Source organism: Megalobrama amblycephala, linkage group LG11, assembly GCF_018812025.1.
Source record: "Megalobrama amblycephala isolate DHTTF-2021 linkage group LG11, ASM1881202v1, whole genome shotgun sequence".
Taxonomy (NCBI): domain Eukaryota; kingdom Metazoa; phylum Chordata; class Actinopteri; order Cypriniformes; family Xenocyprididae; genus Megalobrama; species Megalobrama amblycephala.
In genome coordinates, this window is record NC_063054.1 from 24683055 (window position 1) to 24697478 (window position 14424).

The following is a 14424-nucleotide window of genomic DNA, read 5'->3' on the forward strand; positions in this document are numbered from 1 at the left end:
TTATATTTCAGATTCTACACTATTTTTGAATGACTTACTTAAAGGGGTACTTCACCCCTGGAAAGATGAATGTGTATTTAAAATTGGTCATTTATGTAGTAGAAATGTGAAATTATTTTTGAATTTGGAGCTTTCTAGACTGAGAAAAGGCAGAAAATGTATTTTTGACTAATGTGGATGAAAGACAACAACTCCCAGAATGCACTTGTTTTGCTGCTCTTGCGAGGCCACGCCCAAACCATGCCTATCGGTTACAGGCGGCATTACCAGGAAAATTCAAACAACTAGGCTTGCTTTGTTACATATTAATTCTATAAATCGTGAGTTAGTTCATACATTTACAGCGAAATGGTGCTAAATTGCTTTGTACCTGGATGTACACCCAAAACCAGGAAAGGAAAAGTAAGTTTCCATCATTTGCCGATTAAGTTAAAGATTTGGAGCGATGTAAACAGTGGCTGCGGGCCATCAAACACCCGAAGTTTGGAGATGAAACCGTTATAGAAAACCTAAAAAAACGCAGAATATGTAGTCTCCATTTCAAGCACGAGGACTACGAACCAAATATCCTTGCAATGAAGAGAACCATTCTGAAGGACACCGCGATACCATCGATATTCACTTTCCCAGAGGACGAACAGCCTGGGCATCTGGTACTAAGCGTATTCGCCTAGAGGTAAGACTCGCTGATACTAGACTGATAACACAGTAGCCTATATGTAGTGTTGTAGGTAGCAGTAAAACTGCAAACTTAGCAAAGTAACGTTAGATAGACAATTACATATAAGTTGCATATAAGTTGACTGTTATCAAAGTAAAGCCACTGTTCTGTAAAACTGAGTTAGTCTATTTATCTATTTATGCTAACGTTACCACAAAAGCCTGTTGCTGTATTGGTTGAGATGACTGCAGAGACCGATAAATTTGCGAGATGAACCACTGATGTAGTGCAGACAAAATAAAGTTAATTACTGTAAGCTTAAAAATATAACTGACACCCACTTTTGATAAAATCTTTGATCTATGTCCGTGAGTAACCTCAAACTACTGAACTACGGAACTACCTGCTATTACTGGCTGTAGTTTTAAGCCTCTGGCCAAAAAAGCCTCCGATGACGCAAAATGACGATTTTTGCGTCATCGGAGGCTTTTTTACAGAATAAAAATGCATAAATCTCTCATCTCGGGCTGATATGAAGGGGGAAAGCACGGTAATTTGAAAATACTAGTGGTATTCTACTAATACAAAGCTTAATGCTAAATCCTGAAGTAACCCTTTAAGACTAAGACATTATGAAATTCATGTTTTCATTTTTTAAATCAACTTTTCACTTAAACCGTTATGCTAATCATATAAATGTATTTAGAAAATGTATAAATGTATTTATAAATGTAAACTGGAAGCATTTTCTCTAGTCTAGTGAATGCAGACTTTTGGACTCCATTTTCTTTGACTCCTCTTTCAACACTCTCCTTTCTCACAGTCATTGCTTATTTTTTGCTTATTTTGTTTTTCAATTTCTTCATCATTCTCTGCTTGTCTTTCCTTCCTCTACTGCGTTCCTCTACTAACCATGTGGTATCATACAGTGAATTAGACAAAATTACCTTTAGAGGCTTTGACCTAAAATACATCTCCCTAAACAGCTTTGCACCCCACAGTAGAGCAGAAAATGGCAGAGATTAGATAGAGCAGAGCTCTACAGAGAGTTTTATTACCTCTATGAATAATGAATGAGCTGAAGCTCAGGTAGAGAGTCAGTGTGCTGCTATGATAGGCAGCTATGGCAGTGTCCTGAGGCTAAAGACAGGCTAACTAGAGAGGTGATGGCACATACTGTAGGAGGACAGGAGCTGTTTGATTTCATCACAGTACAATCCTTCCCTAATTCTCTGCTTAGATTCATCTCAACATGTTCACCTTCATCATTTTTGATTTTCTTGCTTCTCACTGCACATTTTTATTGTGCCCTCTTTTTACCACTCTTGTTTTCTCTTCTTCTTTCCTTCCTCCCTTTTCGTCCTTTCTTTCCTCTAATATTTTTTTTTTTTTTTGTAATATTACAGTAAGCGACAGTAAAGACATTTATAATGTTACAAATTATTTCTATTTAAAAATTGCTGTTCTTTTAAACTTTCTATTCAGCAAAGATTCCTGAAGAAATGTATCCAAAAATATTAATCAGCATATTAGAATGATTTCTAAAAAAGATCATGTGACTGCAGACTGGAGTAATGGCTGCTGAAAATTCAGCTTTGCTGTCACAGGAATAAATTACATTTTAAAAATATTCAAATAGAAACATTATTTTAAATTGTAATAATATTCAACAATATTTCTATTTTACTGTATTTTTAATCAAATAATTGCAGCTTTGGTGATCATAAGAGACTTCTTTCAAACCGACCCTAATCTTTTGAATGGTAGTGTATGTTCATACTGTACATCTTATTACACAATGTCATATAAACAAGACATCAGCTACCACATATGTCACAGTAATGGTAGGTTCCCAGTTCATTTTGAATCAAACATCATTTTTGAAACTGAAAAATGACTGAAGTTCACTGAAGTTCAGACAGGGAGTCAATTGTGAACTCAATGGCTTTGGCCGATTCACTGTGTGATTCTGATTCAAAGGCTAACTCACAAGCAAGTTGAAAGTTGCATCCCTAATGGTGCACTATACACTTTCACTTATACGCTATGTACTTATGCACTGTGTACTCATCCATGTAGTGTAAGAATTTTATACGTTTATTTTGTCATTAAACATCAGAGTCTGATCCCCCCTCCGCAACGTAATTAAAACTGCGACAGTTGAGTGCATGAAGTGTTCAACATTCCACACTTAGTTTTAATTCGTTGGGACACACCTCAAGGCTTTCGTTTTAAATCTTTTCAAATGACTCATTAAAAAGAACCAGTTCATAAGAGTCATTTGATCAAGAATCAAGCATCACAGCTTTCACTGGGTGTTTGTTGTTGCGTACAGGAAACACTAACGATCTAAAGATGTAATTAACTAACCTTACTAGTTGATGACAAAACGGCATTTGGATGCAGACAATGTTTTTCCGACTGATGCCAATAGTGACTAGATGCTCTCCTTTTTTATCCTCCTCTGCTCTCTCCTCCTATCATCTGTTCCCTCATTACTCATTCAAATCCAATATATTGTGCATGTGTGCTCTGGTTGACTGTTGCTCGATCCTCTCTAGAGGACTGAGTAAGACAGTGCAGGCTTAGGCTGAGGGCCATTAGAACTCATCCAGAAGCCTTTACTAATTCATGGTGCTCCAGTTAGCAGCAGCCTGGCTCTGTGTTTCACAGGCAGCATTGCTGCTGGGAGCCCCCATCACGCTTGCTCTCGCTCGCCCCACACCAGCTTTCATCTGCCTCCATTACTCTCTCGCCCCTTCTCACATTCACATACACACATCACGAGCCTTTGTCATGTCCTTTCTGCATGTGTGCATGTCCTTTTTTTCCTCCTAAACACCCTAAATCAGTCCATTCATACCCAAAACCTCAAAATGTCAGCCTCTTTAAATTTCTTTGAATTCACTTGTGACAAAACTTGAAAACTTAGTGTTGAAAAAGTAGTGACGAAGTAAACAGTGTAGAATCAACCTCTTAAACATTACAACAGCAGTTTGAGCACAAACAGATGCGCTTCAAGAATCCTGAAATAAATATATCACGTCAGTTTCCACAAAAGCATTAAGCAGCACAACTGTTTTCACCATTGATAATAATAAGAAATGTTGATTCAGACTATGGAAGCTTGTTTCTGCCACTAAATAAAAAAATAAAAAAGGTACTTGTGACTTTTGATCTCACAATTCTAACTTTTTTCTCAGAATTGCGAGATTTAAACTCGCAATTCGAGTTATGAAGTCAGAATTGCTTGAAATAAAGTCAGAATTGGATGTTATAAAGTCACAATTTTACTTTTTCCACACAATATCTCGCAATATCTTGAGTTTATATCTGTATCTTGAGTTTATATCTCACAAATCTGACTTTTTTTCTCAAAATTGTGTTTATATCTTGCAATTCTGACTTTATAACATGCAATTGCGAGTTATAAAGTCAGAATTGTGAGATATAAACTCGCAATTCTGAGAAAAAATGTCAGTCTTTTTTCCCTCACAATTGGACAATGGACATGCAATTGCGAGTTTATATCTGACAATTCTGAGAAAAAAGTCAGAATTGCGAGATATGAACTCAAAATTATTAACTTTATAACATGCCATTCTGACTTTTTATCTCACAAATCTGACTTGTTTCGCAATTACCTTTTTTTATTTTTTATTTAATGGCGAAAACAAGCTTCCTTAAAAGACTTGAGTAATGACTGCTGAAAATTCAGCTTTGCCATCACAGAAATAAATTACATTTTAAAATCTCTTTCTCACATTCACATAAACAAATCACAAGCCTTTGTCATGTCCTCTCTGAATGTCCTTTTTTCCCCCTAAAAACCCAAATCAGTCCAATCATACCCAAAACCTTTCAACGTCAACCTCTTTTCAAGATTCTTCGAATTCACACGGGGCAAAACTTGAAAACTTCTGTATAGTGACATGAAGTAAACAGTGTAAAATCAACTCCTTAAACATTACAACAGCAGTTTGAGCACAAACAGATGTGCTTAAGGTCCTATGGGACGTGGTGTAATACAGTTCCAATGACAGGGCTGCTGGGATGCCTGCAGGCTTTCCTCCCTCTAATGTAGTTTTGCTGTAGCTGTTTGAACCTTAAAGACTTGAAAGTGACCTCAGAGCATCTGTGAAGTGCTGCAAAAGACTGGCAGGTCAACACAAACAGGTTTATATCTGCAGCTTCCCAGAGACTGTAATGTTAAAGCTGATTTAACCCAGCTAGCTTCCTTTTTGGCTTATTTTTGTGGCAGAATCTCAGTAAAAGATTCTTTTTCCTCTCTCTCCCTGTCTCTTTTCTCTCTCTTCTTACACTTCCATCCCAACTTTTGCTCTAATGAACTGATTTTACAGCCAAATGTGGGAACTTCCCATACACAGACATTTCGAAAACCTGTTAAAGTCACTCTTTCTCAATCTCTGTTCACCCTCATGACTAATAAATCTTTTAATACATTCAAAATGGAGGGCTAATGAGAAAGAGATGTTTTCTGAGAATTAGCCTCCGCGGTACAGTTTACGAGAGCAGTTCTCTTACAAAACCGCAATATCCGCAGATGATAACTTCTACAAGGAGGTCACAGGCAATCATGCAGCACTGCATGCACTAAAGAATGCTGAATCCAATTCTCCACATTACTTGAAGAGAAAATAACCTCAGAAGGAAAGCTATTTGGAGAGTTCAAGCGCACCTTTGAGTAAATGACCCACTTAAATACAAACGTGGCCAAGTCATAAGCCAAGTTTAGAACATGAAACCATAAAGGGTGACAAAGGAAGCAGTGAAGCCAGGACCGATCTCAAGGACGTAATCCTTTATTAAAAATACTGATAGTTAAAATCAGATAAAATGAGGCCAAGCACTTCAAGTCTATCCTTAGTTTATCATTAGCAGTGGTTGCTGGGTCATACTATGCAACAGATGTCCTTTTTCAGTTTGATAAGTGATTTTTCCAAGTTATTTATTGACAAATGCAAACCATTAATAAATTCTGTAAAATTTTACATATGCTGGAGTATAATTATGTCTCTTAGAAAGATAATTAGGGCCCAAGCGAAAATTCGCGCAGGGCCCTCTTGTTTTTCTAAGGATTATTATTATTTTTAGGGCCCAAGCGAAAATTCGCGCAGGGCCCTCTTGTTCTTCTAAGGATTATTATTAGGGCCCAAGCGAAAATTCGCGCAGGGCCCTCTTGTTCTTCTAAGGATTATTATTATTTTTTTTTTTTTTTTTTTTTTTTATTTTTTTTCCGTCTTCCGGGGCTTTTTGGGGGCCTTAACATGCTCAAAAACTCTTGAAAATTGGCACACACATTGGAATCCGCGGCCATTAGGACGCCGGAGAGGCTGGTACCCGGGCGTGGCAGGGGGGCTCGACAGCGCCCCCTTGAAAAAAGTCTGAAAATTTGGTCCATATATTAAACACGCTTGCACGTATTAGTATGAAACTCAGTACACATATAGACCTCATCGGGCCGAACAACTTTCGTGCTCTAAGTTAAACACCACGCCAACAGGAAGTCAGCTATTAAGGGTTGTTTGAAAAACGCATGCTCTGGAATTTGATATACTCCTCCTAGACGATTAATCCGATCGCCACCAAACTCGGTCAGCATGAAGTCAAGACACTGATGATTAAAAATTGCCAGGGGATTTTTGATATCTCGAACGGTTTGGCCGTGGCGAGGCAACGAATTTATGGCGAGAAAAAGGAAACAGGAAATGTGTTATAACGTCTGCATACATATATTGATCTTTATGAAACTTCACGAGTGTGTTCGTTATAGGAGTCTGATCACATGGATGTGACTATTGTGAGTCAAAGTTATAGCGCCACCAACTGGCAGCAGGAAGTGTATCACTTTTTGAAATGTTTTGAGATCACCCTCTTATTTTTACCTGATTTGCTTCAAACTTCATCAGTGTAATGTCAATACACAGCAGATGTAGACCTATGACAGGATTTTTGATATTTGAAATATTGTTGCCATGGCAACAGGTCAAACTGTAATAATATTCTTGAGTGTTTTTGAGGCTCTTAACATGCTTCAAATTGCATGAAACTCGACACACACATCAATATTGTCAACCAGTAGACATGGACAAAGCCATAGAAATGGGCGTGGTGGAGGGGCTCAGTAGCGCCACCTTTTGACAAAAGTGGGGGGGTTAGTTTTTCCTACAATCACCAAACTCGGTACACATATTGTTCTCATCAAGCCGGACAATTTTCTAATTTACATTCATTAGCTCCGACCAACAGGAAGTCAGCTATTTTGGTTTGAATGTTAATTTTTTGAAAAAACAGGCTATGAATTTTATACTACTGCTCCTACAGGGTTTATCCAATTTACACCAAACTTTTTTTAACTTGTTGCTAACACATTGAAGTTGTTTAATTGCAAACGGATTTTGGATATCTCAAACGGTTTGGCCGTGGCGAGGCAACGAATTTATGGCAAGAAAAGGGAAACAAAGTGTTATAACTTCTGCATACATTAATTGATTTTGATGAAACTTCGGCTTAGTCTTCGTTGTACAAGGCTGATCACATGGATGTGACTATTGTGATTCAAAGTAATAGCGCCACCAACTGGAAGCAGAAAATGTGTCACTTTCAGCATACATTGAGATCACCCTCTTATTTTTACCTGATTTGCTTCAAAATTCATCAGAATAATGTTAAAACTTGGCACATGTAATCCTTTGAAAATGGGCAGGGAGGAGGGGCTCTATAGTGGCACATTGTAGTGCAGTAAATGTGGAGTGAATTTGACATAGTCCTTTGATGTTTAACCGTTTTAAGTGCCTATTGCCCGCTGTGCACAGTTGCCCTGAAGCCACCGGGGTGGCGGTGCCACCGGGCTTGGGCCCGCCATCGCTGCTCGCAGCTATATTTATAATTTTTTTTTTTTTTTGTATTATTTTTTTTTTTTTTTTTTTCCGTCTTCCGGGGCTTTTTGGGGGCCTTAACATGCTCAAAAACTCTTGAAAATTGGCACACACATTGGAATCCGCGGCCAACAGGGCCGGGCAGAAGCTGGTACCCGGGCGTGGCAGGGGGGCTCAACAGCGCCCCCTTGAAAAAGGTCTGAAAATTTGGTCCATATATTAAACACGCTTGCACGTATTAGTCTGAAACTCGGTACACATATAGACCTCATCGGGCCGAACAACTTTCGTGCTCTAAGTTAAACGTCACGCCAACAGGAAGTCAGCTATTAAGGGTTGTTTGAAAAACGCATGCTCTGGAATTTGATATACTCCTCCTAGACGATTAATCCGATCGCCACCAAACTCGGTCAGCATGAAGTCAAGACACTGATGATTAAAAATTGCCAGGGGATTTTTGATATCTCGAACGGTTTGTCCGTGGCGAGGCAACGAATTTATGGCGAGAAAAAGGAAACAGGAAATGTGTTATAACGTCTGCATACATATATTGATCTTTATGAAACTTCACAAGTGTGTTCGTTATAGGAGTCTGATCACATGTATGTGACTATTGTGAGTCAAAGTTATAGCGCCACCAACTGGCAGCAGGAAGTGTATCACTTTTTGAAATGTTTTGAGATCACCCTCTTATTTTTACCTGATTTGCTTCAAACTTCATCAGTGTAATGTCAATACACAGCAGATGTAGACCTATGACAGGATTTTTGATATTTGAAATATTGTTGCCATGGCAACAGGTCAAACTGTAATAATATTCTTGAGTATTTTTGAGGCTCTTAACATGCTTCAAATTGCATGAAACTCGACACACACATCAATATTGTCAACCAGTAGACATGGACAAAGCCATAGAAATGGGCGTGGTGGAGGGGCTCAGTAGCGCCACCTTTTGACAAAAGTGGGGGGGTTTGTTTTTCCTACAGTCACCAAACTTGGTACACATATTGTTCTCATCAAGCCGGACAATTTTCTAATTTACATTCATTAGCTCCGACCAACAGGAAGTCAGCTATTTTGGTTTGAATGTTAATTTTTTGAAAAAACAGGCTATGAATTTTATACTACTACTCCTACAGGGTTTATCCAATTTACACCAAGCTTTTTTTAACTTGTTGCTAACACATTGAAGTTGTTTAATTGCAAACGGATTTTGGATATCTCAAACGGTTTGGCCGTGGCGAGGCAACGAATTTATGGCAAGAAAAGGGAAACAAAGTGTTATAACTTCTGCATACATTAATTGATTTTGATGAAACTTCGGCTTAGTCTTCGTTGTACAAGGCTGATCACATGGATGTGACTATTGTGATTCAAAGTCATAGCGCCACCAACTGGAAGCAGAAAATGTGTCACTTTCAGCATACATTGAGATCACCCTCTTATTTTTACCTGATTTGCTTCAAAATTCATCAGAATAATGTTAAAACTTGGCACATGTAATCCTTTGAAAATGGGCAGGAGGAGGGGCTCTATAGTGGCACCTTGTAGTGCAGTAAATGTGGAGTGAATTTGACATAGTCCTTTGATGTTTAACCGTTTTAAGTGCCTATTGCCCGCTGTGCACAGTTGCCCTGAAGCCACCGGGGTGGCGGTGCCACCGGGCTTGGGCCCGCCATCGCTGCTCGCAGCTATATTTATTTTTTTTTTTTTTTTTTTTTTTTTTTTTTTTTCCGTCTTCCGGGGCTTTTTGGGGGCCTTAACATGCTCAAAAACTCTTGAAAATTGGCACACACATTGGAATCCGCGGCCATTAGGACGCCGGAGAGGCTGGTACCCGGGCGTGGCAGGGGGGCTCGACAGCGCCCCCTTGAAAAAAGTCTGAAAATTTGGTCCATATATTAAACACGCTTGCACGTATTAGTATGAAACTCAGTACACATATAGACCTCATCGGGCCGAACAACTTTCGTGCTCTAAGTTAAACACCACGCCAACAGGAAGTCAGCTATTAAGGGTTGTTTGAAAAACGCATGCTCTGGAATTTGATATACTCCTCCTAGACGATTAATCCGATCGCCACCAAACTCGGTCAGCATGAAGTCAAGACACTGATGATTAAAAATTGCCAGGGGATTTTTGATATCTCGAACGGTTTGGCCGTGGCGAGGCAACGAATTTATGGCGAGAAAAAGGAAACAGGAAATGTGTTATAACGTCTGCATACATATATTGATCTTTATGAAACTTCACGAGTGTGTTCGTTATAGGAGTCTGATCACATGGATGTGACTATTGTGAGTCAAAGTTATAGCGCCACCAACTGGCAGCAGGAAGTGTATCACTTTTTGAAATGTTTTGAGATCACCCTCTTATTTTTACCTGATTTGCTTCAAACTTCATCAGTGTAATGTCAATACACAGCAGATGTAGACCTATGACAGGATTTTTGATATTTGAAATATTGTTGCCATGGCAACAGGTCAAACTGTAATAATATTCTTGAGTGTTTTTGAGGCTCTTAACATGCTTCAAATTGCATGAAACTCGACACACACATCAATATTGTCAACCAGTAGACATGGACAAAGCCATAGAAATGGGCGTGGTGGAGGGGCTCAGTAGCGCCACCTTTTGACAAAAGTGGGGGGTTAGTTTTTCCTACAATCACCAAACTCGGTACACATATTGTTCTCATCAAGCCGGACAATTTTCTAATTTACATTCATTAGCTCCGACCAACAGGAAGTCAGCTATTTTGGTTTGAATGTTAATTTTTTGAAAAAACAGGCTATGAATTTTATACTACTGCTCCTACAGGGTTTATCCAATTTACACCAAACTTTTTTTAACTTGTTGCTAACACATTGAAGTTGTTTAATTGCAAACGGATTTTGGATATCTCAAACGGTTTGGCCGTGGCGAGGCAACGAATTTATGGCAAGAAAAGGGAAACAAAGTGTTATAACTTCTGCATACATTAATTGATTTTGATGAAACTTCGGCTTAGTCTTCGTTGTACAAGGCTGATCACATGGATGTGACTATTGTGATTCAAAGTAATAGCGCCACCAACTGGAAGCAGAAAATGTGTCACTTTCAGCATACATTGAGATCACCCTCTTATTTTTACCTGATTTGCTTCAAAATTCATCAGAATAATGTTAAAACTTGGCACATGTAATCCTTTGAAAATGGGCAGGGAGGAGGGGCTCTATAGTGGCACCTTGTAGTGCAGTAAATGTGGAGTGAATTTGACATAGTCCTTTGATGTTTAACCGTTTTAAGTGCCTATTGCCCGCTGTGCACAGTTGCCCTGAAGCCACCGGGGTGGCGGTGCCACCGGGCTTGGGCCCGCCATCGCTGCTCGCAGCTATATTTTTTTTTTTTTTTTATTAGGGCCCAAGCGAAAATTCGCGCAGGGCCCTCTTGTTCTTCTAAGGATTATTATTATTTTTTTTTTTTTTTTTTTTTTTATTTTTTTTCCGTCTTCCGGGGCTTTTTGGGGGCCTTAACATGCTCAAAAACTCTTGAAAATTGGCACACACATTGGAATCCGCGGCCATTAGGACGCCGGAGAGGCTGGTACCCGGGCGTGGCAGGGGGCTCGACAGCGCCCCCTTGAAAAAAGTCTGAAAATTTGGTCCATATATTAAACACGCTTGCACGTATTAGTATGAAACTCAGTACACATATAGACCTCATCGGGCCGAACAACTTTCGTGCTCTAAGTTAAACACCACGCCAACAGGAAGTCAGCTATTAAGGGTTGTTTGAAAAACGCATGCTCTGGAATTTGATATACTCCTCCTAGACGATTAATCCGATCGCCACCAAACTCGGTCAGCATGAAGTCAAGACACTGATGATTAAAAATTGCCAGGGGATTTTTGATATCTCGAACGGTTTGTCCGTGGCGAGGCAACGAATTTATGGCGAGAAAAAGGAAACAGGAAATGTGTTATAACGTCTGCATACATATATTGATCTTTATGAAACTTCACAAGTGTGTTCGTTATAGGAGTCTGATCACATGTATGTGACTATTGTGAGTCAAAGTTATAGCGCCACCAACTGGCAGCAGGAAGTGTATCACTTTTTGAAATGTTTTGAGATCACCCTCTTATTTTTACCTGATTTGCTTCAAACTTCATCAGTGTAATGTCAATACACAGAAGATGTAGACCTATGACAGGATTTTTGATATTTGAAATATTGTTGCCATGGCAACAGGTCAAACTGTAATAATATTCTTGAGTGTTTTTGAGGCTCTTAACATGCTTCAAATTGCATGAAACTCGACACACACATCAATATTGTCAACCAGTAGACATGGACAAAGCCATAGAAATGGGCGTGGTGGAGGGGCTCAGTAGCGCCACCTTTTGACAAAAGTGGGGGGGTTTGTTTTTCCTACAGTCACCAAACTTGGTACACATATTGTTCTCATCAAGCCGGACAATTTTCTAATTTACATTCATTAGCTCCGACCAACAGGAAGTCAGCTATTTTGGTTTGAATGTTAATTTTTTGAAAAAACAGGCTATGAATTTTATACTACTACTCCTACAGGGTTTATCCAATTTACACCAAGCTTTTTTTAACTTGTTGCTAACACATTGAAGTTGTTTAATTGCAAACGGATTTTGGATATCTCAAACGGTTTGGCCGTGGCGAGGCAACGAATTTATGGCAAGAAAAGGGAAACAAAGTGTTATAACTTCTGCATACATTAATTGATTTTGATGAAACTTCGGCTTAGTCTTCGTTGTACAAGGCTGATCACATGGATGTGACTATTGTGATTCAAAGTCATAGCGCCACCAACTGGAAGCAGAAAATGTGTCACTTTCAGCATACATTGAGATCACCCTCTTATTTTTACCTGATTTGCTTCAAAATTCATCAGAATAATGTTAAAACTTGGCACATGTAATCCTTTGAAAATGGGCAGGGAGGAGGGGCTCTATAGTGGCACCTTGTAGTGCAGTAAATGTGGAGTGAATTTGACATAGTCCTTTGATGTTTAACCGTTTTAAGTGCCTATTGCCCGCTGTGCACAGTTGCCCTGAAGCCACCGGGGTGGCGGTGCCACCGGGCTTGGGCCCGCCATCGCTGCTCGCAGCTATATTTATTTTTTTTTTTTTTTTTTTTTTCGTCTTCCGGGGCTTTTTGGGGGCCTTAACATGCTCAAAAACTCTTGAAAATTGGCACACACATTGGAATCCGCGGCCAACAGGGCCGGGCAGAAGCTGGTACCCGGGCGTGGCAGGGGGCTCAACAGCGCCCCCTTGAAAAAGGTCTGAAAATTTGGTCCATATATTAAACACGCTTGCACGTATTAGTCTGAAACTCGGTACACATATAGACCTCATCGGGCCGAACAACTTTCGTGCTCTAAGTTAAACGTCACGCCAACAGGAAGTCAGCTATTAAGGGTTGTTTGAAAAACGCATGCTCTGGAATTTGATATACTCCTCCTAGACGATTAATCCGATCGCCACCAAACTCGGTCAGCATGAAGTCAAGACACTGATGATTAAAAATTGCCAGGGGATTTTTGATATCTTGAACGGTTTGTCCGTGGCGAGGCAACGAATTTATGGCGAGAAAAAGGAAACAGGAAATGTGTTATAACGTCTGCATACATATATTGATCTTTATGAAACTTCACAAGTGTGTTCGTTATAGGAGTCTGATCACATGTATGTGACTATTGTGAGTCAAAGTTATAGCGCCACCAACTGGCAGCAGGAAGTGTATCACTTTTTGAAATGTTTTGAGATCACCCTCTTATTTTTACCTGATTTGCTTCAAACTTCATCAGTGTAATGTCAATACACAGCAGATGTAGACCTATGACAGGATTTTTGATATTTGAAATATTGTTGCCATGGCAACAGGTCAAACTGTAATAATATTCTTGAGTGTTTTTGAGGCTCTTAACATGCTTCAAATTGCATGAAACTCGACACACACATCAATATTGTCAACCAGTAGACATGGACAAAGCCATAGAAATGGGCGTGGTGGAGGGGCTCAGTAGCGCCACCTTTTGACAAAAGTGGGGGGGTTTGTTTTTCCTACAGTCACCAAACTCGGTACACATATTGTTCTCATCAAGCCGGACAATTTTCTAATTTACATTCATTAGCTCCGACCAACAGGAAGTCAGCTATTTTGGTTTGAATGTTAATTTTTTGAAAAAACAGGCTATGAATTTTATAATACTACTCCTACAGGGTTTATCCAATTTACACCAAGCTTTTTTTAACTTGTTGCTAACACATTGAAGTTGTTTAATTGCAAACGGATTTTGGATATCTCAAACGGTTTGGCCGTGGCGAGGCAACGAATTTATGGCAAGAAAAGGGAAACAAAGTGTTTTAACTCCTGCATACATTAATTGATTTTGATGAAACTTCGGCTTAGTCTTCGTTGTACAAGGCTGATCACATGGATGTGACTATTGTGATTCAAAGTCATAGCGCCACCAACTGGAAGCAGAAAATGTGTCACTTTCAGCATACATTGAGATCACCCTCTTATTTTTACCTGATTTGCTTCAAAATTCATCAGAATAATGTTAAAACTTGGCACATGTAATCCTTTGAAAATGGGCAGGGAGGAGGGGCTCTATAGTGGCACCTTGTAGTGCAGTAAATGTGGAGTGAATTTGACATAGTCCTTTGATGTTTAACCGTTTTAAGTGCCTATTGCCCGCTGTGCACAGTTGCCCTGAAGCCACCGGGGTGGCGGTGCCACCGGGCTTGGGCCCGCCATCGCTGCTCGCAGCTATATTTAAAGCTTATATTTCTACAAATAATTACTTTTCAATTATCAGTAGGTTATTTTACAAAAACC

General features: G+C 39.5%; 1 protein-coding gene across 4 annotated transcripts in view; it reads right to left on the bottom strand.

Moving 5' to 3' along the window:
- The window catches only part of grm1a (glutamate receptor, metabotropic 1a), a 45176-nt gene that overhangs the window by 17288 nt on the left and 13464 nt on the right, over window positions 1-14424 (bottom strand). The gene's annotated exons all lie outside the window — the stretch shown is intronic.